This window comes from Armigeres subalbatus, chromosome 3, assembly GCF_024139115.2.
Source record: "Armigeres subalbatus isolate Guangzhou_Male chromosome 3, GZ_Asu_2, whole genome shotgun sequence".
NCBI lineage: Eukaryota > Metazoa > Arthropoda > Insecta > Diptera > Culicidae > Armigeres > Armigeres subalbatus.
Genome location: NC_085141.1, coordinates 356,528,666 through 356,539,907, shown reverse-complemented (window position 1 = coordinate 356,539,907; position 11,242 = coordinate 356,528,666). Strand labels below are relative to the sequence as shown.

Sequence of the window (11,242 nt, the reverse complement as noted above, 5' to 3'; positions counted from 1 at the left end):
ACCAAACATTTATTGAGTTTGGCAAACCTTGCTGGAAAAGGGAACGTTTGAAATAGGCAAGTGAACCGACCTTCGAATCCATTGGTCAAGTAAATCCACAATAAATTTCCTGGAATTTGACCCTCACCCCCAATGAGCAGTTGTAAAGCGAACTAAACCCATTTTGCGATCTTTCGATTATGAACGATTATTATTTCCGAAATTAATTTGTCCAGCTTAATACTTGCCTAGGGGCCCTCCTTAGCCTTGTGGTATTAGATGCGTAAAGCAAGACCATGCTGAGGGTGGCTGGGTTCGATTCCCGATGTCGGTCTAGAACATTTTCGGATTGGAAATTGTCTCGACTTCTCTGGGCATACAAGTATACGAATGCAAAATGGTAACTTGACTCAGGTAACTACTAACTGTAGAAGTGCTTAATGAACACTGAGCTGCGAGGCGGCAATGTTCCAGTGGGGGATGTAATGCCAATCTAGGTAAGGTATAGGTATTAGGTATAATCCGAAGTCTCAAGCATAAAGTTGCTTGATCGAGGAACATACCTCATCTTGAGACGTCGCTTGTGTCCTCCCAGATTACAATTCCATGCTTGCCCGGATAAAAAATATTATTAAAATATCATAAATTTTATTGTTACAACACCATTTAAAACATAGTTTTTACCATTGAATATAATGGAATTTTGACAATAAAATCACATGAGAAATAATGGTTTTCCACGATAAAATGAATGGTAAATGGGACTTTTACTATAAAAAAGGGGGGTTGTTATGTATCTTTACAATAAAAAAATCGAAAATTTTCCATACAAAATTCTGAGCAAAACAATTGATTTAACGGTTCTTCAATGGGATGATTTCGAGCAACAAAACAATAGAAAACATTGTGTTTTAAATGTTTTCAATTACTGTTTCTATTGTTTTACAATAAAAATACAACAGGATTTAGAATACATTATACTCCAACATTACAATAAAAATACAATACAATTAATTGTTTTATAAATTATTTTATTTTTAATATAATTTTAATTTAGTTCAAACTTAATTTTCACTCATTTTACCTCGCTTTGTTGTTACTTGGCCACGGGTGCATAAACGCTGAAAGTAAATGAAAATGTAGATTATAAAAGAATGTTAGTTTTATTAGAAAAAGAACGTCGAGAAGAAAAGATAAAAAATACCTACATCAGTTCTTATTATATCCCGTTGATGAGATTGGCCAATGATAACCACTGAACGATCTTGAGTCAGTGAACGGCAAGCACCAGTATTTCATCATAAGCTTCATTTCTGTAAAGGAACAAGGATACATGTTATCAGGTATGTCATCAGGTATTATGATGATACGATTTTTATTTATTTTTTGTTCGGGATGAACCACTGCGTCGATTATGTACATTGAACTTTTGTAGTATCAGATTACGATTGCCGGTGGTGAATATAAGCCGTTTGCAATCCAGCTTTCCACGCTTGGTAATGGCGGCTTGTCGGTGTGTAAAAATCAATCGGTCACTGTACTGTTTGACACTAGCTGGAGGAAAACTCACTGTCGAAAATGCCTTTTTTCCCTTCCCCTCACCAGGAACGCCAGTGTGCTTTCCTCCAGCTAGTGTCAAACAGTACAGTGACCAATTGATTTTTACACACAAATAAGCCGCCATTACCGAGCGTGGAAAGCTGGATATATGGACCAACAGGTCTGTGCCACAAAAAGGGAAGCCGTTTGCCAGCGCAGTACAGTGAACGTTCGCTAATTGGGGGTTTTCTAGTTGGGGCGCTTTTTAGTTGGGGGTTCGCTAATTGGGGCGAAACCCAATTAAAAAGCAGCTAAACGTCAGAATGTGATGTCAAAAAAGAGTTGACGTTTTGTTTCCGTGTTTGGCGGGATCGATATTTTTTGGCGCGTAAAATTTTTCTTTGTTCAATGCAAAAAGTAAACAACATTGACGCTTGTCAAAATGCCCCAATTAGCGAACGGCATTCGCTAGTTGGTTTGAGGTCGTGCCCCAATTAGCGAACTAATAAATACTTGGAAATTGTATACTGTTGTGGGGTTTCTTTAACGGAGTAAATAATAACGCGATGTGTTCAGGTCGAGTGCCAAAAACAGAAGAGAGCTCAGCTCTAGTTTATTCAAATTATGAAGACAGCAGCAGTGTTGCGCGCAGCGCTGACTGCTGCTGAATCATACACTTTTAATTAAGTTTAATCTGAATGTATTTACAATATACATCAGTTCTTCCCCCTTAGAGAAGTTCAAATATATATTTAAAATTCCTTCGATTACCTCGGTAGGCCAACTAGCTCTACCGGTTCTGATAACAAATTTCTTTTCTTATTCCTCACTTCTATGAACACTTCAATATTATTCGATATGTTGTATTTTCTCCGATCCGGTATTCGCCAGACATCATTCAGGTCCTCCATGGTTGGGGTCTCGTTTACAGTAACATCGACAGCATCGGAATCTGAAGGGATGATCGACATAGATCGACAGTTATCAGATCCAAACATATTTCGAAACGTCCTTCTAGTATTGGGTAGTTCGACAGCCAGGTCCGCCCGACCATACTTGGCTCTAATGACAGTCAGTTGCAGCCGACAAGTCCTGATGCGAACCCAATTCATCTCAGGTCTTGATAGAGCTGATGATCTACGTCCATCCATAGCAATACTGGCTTGTTTCAGATAGGCGATAGTTATCGTTTTGTTTCCAACCATGATCTGTACAAAATATAGAGGTATTCGTTTTAGAAATGATGACACCACAAGTCGTTTAGTTACATTCGGTATGCCACGTATACGTCTAATTAAGTTAATCCAACTGATTAACACAATATATATGATGGGATCATATGCTTTTTCTGAAGGAAAACTGTCCTTCAATGTCAATTTAGCGTAAGTTGAACATACAATTATCTGTTTTTCAAAGCTCGGCTTGGAGCTTTTGAATAAAATATTGTCAGCCACTTTGACGTATGGTAATCCAAAACTAGCAATAATCTCAATTAATATTGCCAAAACCGCTAACCAGTTATTAATGTTAGACCACTTCACCTTCACCCTTTTGAAGAAATTAATCACTGCCAAAATATTTGCAGCAGGTTTACGTTTCAATATTTTCATAATGATGTAGTTTTTTGGATTGATTGTCATAGTTGCCAAGACGTCACAAGCAGCAACAAAATTTGCGTTTATTCCAAGAAACTCTATCGCGTTGTTTATTATTCTTTTTAACATAATGACACCAACATGGTTGCCACGTAAAAGTTTTAAAAATTCTTGTGTAAACTGCGATATATTCACTTTATCTTGGAATATTAAACACTCGTCAAAAAATCTAAAAATTTGTCGATTTTTAAAAATTCTTACATAATCACAAGCATAATCAGTTCTTCTAAGCCAATCAGAAAAGATCATTTCTAGCATATTGTTTTTCTTGTTTTCTCTGGCATTGACCAAAGATTTGGCAAATAACTTAGTTATTTCACTATTGCAATATTTAACGAATTCTGTGGCAACTGATATATTTGGAGCCATTCGCGAGAAAAATTTAACCAAATTAATTTCCAATGAAAGTCTACACTGAATTTTGAAATCTAACACCGACAAATTGAAAATGTTCTCCCTCAAACTGCAGGGAATGTCACAATCCTTATAGCAAGCATTTGGAAAATTATTTTCTTCTCCATTATCAGCACTACACATAGTTTTACTCAAATATTTGACAAATACATCAACAAAATTAATTTTATTTACTGCAATTAGTGCTACAATTTGTTTTTCAAAAATGTTGTTTAATGGCATTGAATTACCAAAAATATTTCTCCAGTTGGAAAAAAAATCATCCAACCACGTTTTACCCAGCAAAAGCATGAACTGGTAATAACAATCAAGCACTAACATATTTAAATTGATTTTTCTCCCATTCAATTCAACCGTAACATCAACTTTGTCAGAAAGTTTTACCCTGGAACCATTCATCACAATCAGTTCATTTGAACTTTTACACGAAGGCAGATTGAATTCAGAAGTAAATAAATTGTTATTCGTCACTGCTACCAAAAAGCCACTGCGAATCTCCTTCGGCATCAAATTGTCTTCCATGGAATCTTCCAGTAGACTGGATTTACTAGAACTGTTGGTGTTAGGAATATGCATACACCCCAATTCAAGGTTATTTGCCGTATTATTATCCGAGTCATAGTCCATTTCTAGCCGTTCAGACAAGGGATCCGGAATCACACTGGTATTGGATTTTTGAATGTCGACATGTTTGGCTTCGTCGTCCCTCTCTCGCTTGAGTTTGTAGCACCTTCTCCAAACGTGTCCACGCTCTCCGCAGTAATCACAGACACGCTGATCCATTGTCCTTTGGTAATCATCCTTGTTGCTCCGTCGATAAGATGTAGCAGAGCACCGATTCCTAGACTGCAGAGAATGGATACCTATTTGTGAGCTATTTCGATGATCCTCCATTGTTTCATAATGAAATGGATATTTGTTATTTATTGAAGCCATATAGTCAACATCATTATTTGTTAAAAAATGTGTATGAGAATTCGTAATTTCACATGCAGCGACAATCCTTTCTGCTTGTTCTAATGTTAAGTTATGGTTATCTTCAGTCAAAAAGCGATGTTTAAGTGAGCTATCTAGAAGACCAGCAGAAAAACTCTTTTGATCCCCAAACTCACAATGTTCCGCAAGAAGTTTTAGCGAAATTATAAAATCACTGGCTGTTTCGCCAGGTTGTTGCGCCATCCTACTGAAATTGTATCTTTGGAGTAAGACTGAATCATTTTTGTCAAGCCTCTCCTTAAGCTTTTGAACTAACACTTCATAGGAAACTTCTTCCAACAATTCATTTGTAGAAAATAGTTTGTCTGCCACTTTGAACAAAAATTCACCTCCCAAAAGTAACATCTGGTATTTTTTCTCATTTTCTTTCACTTTGTTCACTCGGAAATGGCATGATATACGTTTAATCCAAGCAGCAAATGATCGACCCTTACGGTAGGGCTCAATATTGGGAGTTAACACGTAGGACATATTCGTCAAAATTTTAGCCAAACCAAAAAAACACAATATAATTTCACTCAAAGCTGTTTTACAACGAAAATTGCAAACAATGAAATACAATCAATAACTTTTACTGACGACAAACAATCAAAATAATTAAGATATTGTTTTCTTATTGTGTTCTATACCTTTTGTTGAAACAATCAAAGCCAAAAAGCAGTATTGTTCACTCACTAGGATTCAAAGGAATAACAATTTTAACCGCGCCAAATCACTATTATTTGTTTTGTTCAATTGTGCAACTTTTCTTTAGCAAGCGAAAAGTAAAATCATCAACAAAAATTTACGCCAAATTTAACATTTAACACGCCACTGCATTTGCGCAAATTTATTTTCTTTGTTATTAGCTTTGGTTTCACGCCTATTCTATGGCAATAGCGGAAATTAAAATCACCAATGAATCAAAATACCCAGTAATTACACATCATTAAAACCACATTGAATCACTTCTCAATTAATTTCAATCACTATAATATTGGCACAAACCAAAATGTTTTCACTCACCCTTTTGGTCCGCTACGCTTACCTTGATGCCAACGTAAAGCACAAAGCAGCAACTAAACCTCCCGACGGGCGGAACAATAGCCACAGCAGCTAAAACGAATGTCGTCGTACAGTTTCTTGCACCATCCGTAGCGCGTTTCACTCGAAAGAAAAAGAGAAATGAATCACTGTTAATAGATTGCAATAAATAATCCTTTCAACTTAGCACAATTTCCCAGTAAAAATATTAAATTTAGAATAAATGTTAGATATTTGTTCTTTTGTCGAAAAAGCAAATGGCGTTTTGGTTGGCAAATCTACTCGCCATCAATGAAAAAGCCACAACTAATCAACACTAATTAGCACTTTTTTCTGCCGGCAGGTGGAATTTCCACCAAAGATGCTAAACCGATTATGTATAAGATGGATCCGGAACGAATTGCACTGCTCGTTTTTCGCACCGAATTTATAATTTTCCTCGTCGCCACTAATAAATACTTGGAAATTGTATACTGTTGTGGGGTTTCTTTAACGGAGTAAATAATAACGCGATGTGTTCAGGTCGAGTGCCAAAAACAGAAGAGAGCTCAGCTCTAGTTTATTCAAATTATGAAGACAGCAGCAGTGTTGCGCGCAGCGCTGACTGCTGCTGAATCATACACTTTTAATTAAGTTTAATCTGAATGTATTTACAATATACATCACGAACGATCACTGTATTCATTTTCAAAAATCTCACTTTACCGGTCGCTACTAAACGCGCTGATAAAACAGTAGCGCAGCTGACAGGTGACCAATTTTACAGCGCGATCACGGCGCTGCTATTTGGTGAACTATCAAATGTCAAACGCCACCATGTCAAATGCCACCGGTACGGAATGCAGCCACCAAAATGATAATCGAAAATAGTGACCGATGCGAAAAAGTTTGACTAATCTAAAATGACAGCACGGCGATGGTGATCAAAATACTCGCGCCCAGTAATGATGCTCTAACGCGTTCTAGCACTTTAGATACTTACCACGGTACAAAGCCCTAGTGATCTACCGATGCCCAGCACCAGAAACTGTAATGAAAAAGACACTTTCTGCACCATACAGTTTCATTATTTTCATCTCTTCACTTATTATAAACAAAACTGTACACCACATAACATATGTGTAACTCGGGTAGCAAAAGTTGTACCCTTATAACACTTTTTATTTGTTATACGGAACATCGAAACGTCAGAGGATAGTATAACAGTATTTGATCTAGCAAGGGGTCACGCGACATATATTGTATATCTGAATACGATTCGCGTTGGAATTATAAAAAAAGATTTTCCCTAGTGGCGTTGGGTGTTCAGGAGCTGAAATAGTTTTTTTTTTATAAATAATTGAAGATTGGGGTAAACAATATTAAAGTAGAAAAGAAAGGAGTTTAAGGTATGTAATATTGTATTGATATTGATTCGACAAACTCGAACAAAATCTATTCGTGTGCACGGGCTGTTAACCAGTAAACGATGAATTTGTTTGGTGTTTGGTTGAAATATTATGTTTTTTTTTCGAAAAACATATCAAATGCTCATTCATTGCCATGAGCATATTTGGTCGGGGTTCAGCCAAACCGCACCAAGCGGCTTTTCGACTGACTTGTGATATTTTGTTCGTAGAACGACAACTATCATAGCGATTTAAACATACATTTGCAGAAGGATATCCTCAGTTATGGGGTTGAGGGATATCCGATACGATTTACGATCAATTAAATCTACTAAATGAAAGCTTGAGCAGAAAAATCAGTAATTTTTCGTTGGCGCTTGGTGCGTTTTGGCTGAACCCCGACCATTTATTAATCGCATTTCTCAAACATTTCCCATGTGTGGCGTCTCTCCCAGTGGTGTGGCATCGCAACCGAATTTGACTTTTTTCTAACATGTATTCAACCGACTTTTTGTCTTTCAAAAGTCTTCTACACTATGTATCCTTAAACAATCAATAACAACAAGTAGAGTTTCATTTATCGGATTATTTTGAAGAAATATCGATTTTTAAAAAGGTAATGCCTCACCTGGATTTACCCTCAGTTAAATGTTCAATGCACATTTTTGGTGTTTTCTGTTTCCTTTTTACATGTCGTTGAAATTGCTCTACTTTTGGTAAAGAGTATTCGGAATACTATCAACCCAAAAGCAATGTTCTAATAATGAAAAGAATGCCATGAATAGAGATAACATTAATAACCTATTTAGATTACGAGCTTCATGGCATGATAAAGATTATCTTGATTTCAACGTTGAATCTTCACATTTTCATTTCATATAATATCCAAATTGGAAACACCTCACAGTTGCGATGCTCTCCTGCATTATGATAAGCGAGTTTGCTTTCGTACGATTGATAATTTATAATGTTGCTTCTAATCTATCTATTTTGTGATTGTTGCGCATCGTAGACAAACATTGGTGTATCCCTCGTCATCCTTCCGAACAAACCGAAGACTGCGTATATAAAGATTCGTTCCCAATGTAGAACAGTTCTAAGGGATATACTTTTCTACACATGTTGACTAAAATATAGATTTTTACCATGCTGACTCAAAAATATTATATCAATTTTAGAGGAATTTTATTTTCCTATGATAAATAAGATAAAATGGATAAAAGACGAACATTTCATCAAAAATCGCCTGAAAATAGATGTTTACCCTACAAATAAATCAAAATTAAATTTCATCAAATATAAATTGGTTTGTAACAGCATAGGAGAGACCTTCTTTTGGATGCAATCCGTCATTTTTAAAAACAATGTAAAAAATTGATGATAGAAAAATAAATATCATTATACTTCGGCTACAGATCTTGCTCTTTGTAGTCTTGGAAAAAAGTGTTATAATTTTCTGATCATATGGTATTTGTTTACACTTGAAAATGACAGAGCGATGTTCCCGTTCCTAATTATAACAGTTTTGGCTCATCGAAAGGGGGTCAACTTTTGAATTGGATTTTGTTCGAAGATCCACTTATGTCAGGAACCAATAACCGGGACGTGAGTGTCCCGAACAACCGATTAAAAATTCATGCAACCCATGAAGAGCTGACGAGACCAGCACCGCCAGAGGCGCTAGTGTATTTTACTCACATTAGAGTAAATTTATTTGAAAGTGTTTTGTTCTGTGTAGACTTTTTCACTTTTTGTTGTGATTTTTGTTCATGTTTATGTTTACGTGTTCATTCCAGTTTTTCATCGTTGTTCTTTGTTATTTTGTGCCGGTGCCGGGATGGCCGACAAACATTTTTCAATTAAAATATCCCTTCCTCTGGCTGAAGAAGGAGAATGAGCCAGTTCGGAAGCATTCATCCTTAAATCATTCTCATCGGGTAGCCGTTATGTGGGAAATGCTATAGTCAAAATTTATGTGTGCCATAACATAACGGCTATCCGATTCTGATACTGATTTGATATTAATCCTTAGAGAATTTAGGATACCGATGAGAATCCGATTTCTACGAGAATCCTTTAGAGACTCCGAAGTGAATCATTTAGATACTTCTATGGCAATCTTTTCATGATTCTGACTAGAATCCTCTAGGACTTCCGATGAGAATCCGTTAGAGACTCCGACGAGAATCATTTAGGGTTTGCGAAGGGAATCCTTCAGGGATTTCTTTTTGCCTTTATCGTATACCTACCTATACCTACTAAGCATGCGTAAAAGGCTATATGATTACTTCAAAACAAGACTTGATATAAGGCCATAGTGTTTATATACCAATCGACTCAGCTCGACAGTGAGTTTTTTTTCTGTATGTGTGCGCGTGTGTGTGTATGTCTGTATAGCGTGGGTATCTTTATCTAAAAAAAATCTCCGTTTTTCCCAAGGGTTGGAAAAAAATCCAAATGGGGCATTTTTTGTCAGAAACTGTTGCATTGCATTTAAATGGACGCAAATGAATATGAATTGATGGAAATAACTGGATCTATTTCCCTAAAGTTTAATTTTGACCGCTCTTAAATGTTTTTTTTTCGTAAAATTGGTAGGATCGGACTATGGGATCAGAAGTTATGGAAAAAATACAAATTTCAAAACCACTATACAAAATCACTTTTTTGACACTTATGCTCAGCTCATCCGATTTGCTTGCAACAAGTTGCGTTCGGCGAGAAATTGTATAAGATCTATAAACAAATATAAAAAATAGGATAGATCCACTTATTAGTGTTATTTCAGACTTTTCTTATAAATTTCTTAACCCTTTTGAACGAACTAGAAAGGAACCATCACCGCTAGGTGGAATAATCAGGGTTTTTACAATTTGTCAAAAATAAACACGAGTGTGTGCATTATGGTACGTACACACGGTCAAGCAGTTTGACCAACATTGACTCCACCTCTCGTTTGTTCCAACATCCATCAAGTTTTACCAACAGCGGCACGAACAATCAATTTATTCGACCAACAATATCACACACGAACGACCGGAGCGCTAACTTGAGCATCAACCATCAAAAAATATATGGGGGTTTGTGCAACTTCACTACAAATGCTCAAACATGTTCGGCGATCCTTGACTCCACCCCCGACAACTCAAACCAAAATCAAACCGTTTTAATTTTTTCCAACCGAGCCGCCAACTGTCAAATGGTTGTTCGAACAACTTCACACACGTTCCAACAAAGCAGCAACTGAAGCGTCAATGTTCGTCGAACTGCTTGACTGGTGTGTACGTAACATTATATATAGGAAGGAACATTTTAGGAGGTCCATAATAATGGAGATGAACATCCCGAAACGGAACATCAATATCAAATGAAGTGTCGACTATGTATATGGAAGCAATATCCTATTATGGACCCCAGGGGATCTACTGTATGGCAAATTTAGTTCAGACTTTGAAATGGTTATTTCAACGAATAACGCTATGTATTTGAGTGTTTTATGTATGTATCGTGAAAGGGAGATGCGAACTTAATATGTTGAAAATGTCTACTGCTTAGGGGTCGTACACTTGTTACGTAAGCAATTTTTCTGGGTTTTTCTCCTGGGTGGGTCTCCTAGGAGAATTCCTGCAGCAATTTCTGAAGGAACTGCAAGAGCAATTTCTATAGGAATAGAGGAACACCAGAAGCAAATCCTGAAGAGGGTGCAGGAGCAAGTCATGGCGAAGCCCCTGAGAAACTCCTGGAAGAAATCAAGCAGCAATTCCTAGAGAAACTTCATAAATAACTCCTGAAGCGATTCATGGAGGAACTCTCCGAGCAACTTCTGGAGGAAGCAATTCCTAGAGAATTATGAAAAACAACTTGTGGAGGAATTCCAGGAGCAATTCCTGGACGAACTGTAGGAGCTCTTCCAAAGCAACTCCTAGAGAAACTCTCCGAGTAATTTCAATAAGAACTCCAGAAGCAACTCTTGGAGAAATCCAAGGAACAATTCTTAGAGGCACTGCTGGAGCAATTCTCAAAGACACTGTTGAAGCAATTCCTGGAGGAACTTTTCCAGGAGCGATTTCCAGAGGAATTCTAAGAGCAATTCCTTGAGGACCTCCAACAGGAACTCCTGGAGGAACAGCAGAAGTAATTGCTAAAAAAAAACTTCTGGAACAATTGCTGGAGATACTGTATAAGCGATTCCTAGAAATATTTCAAGAACAACTCATGTAACAATACTATTACCCTTATACTTGTTCA

The 11,242-nt window shown here is 36.9% G+C and overlaps 1 long non-coding RNA gene across 1 annotated transcript; it reads right to left on the bottom strand.

The window, feature by feature from the left end:
• Positions 1 to 1,036: 1,036 nt before the first annotated feature.
• LOC134223462 (uncharacterized) lies at positions 1,037 to 6,706 on the bottom strand. The gene is made up of 3 exons (XR_009982587.1): positions 6,589 to 6,706; positions 1,188 to 1,292; positions 1,037 to 1,100 (listed from the first exon to the last, which is right to left on the bottom strand). It is a non-coding gene; the product is annotated as an uncharacterized LOC134223462 (long non-coding RNA).
• Between the last annotated feature and the right edge of the window lie 4,536 nt (positions 6,707 to 11,242).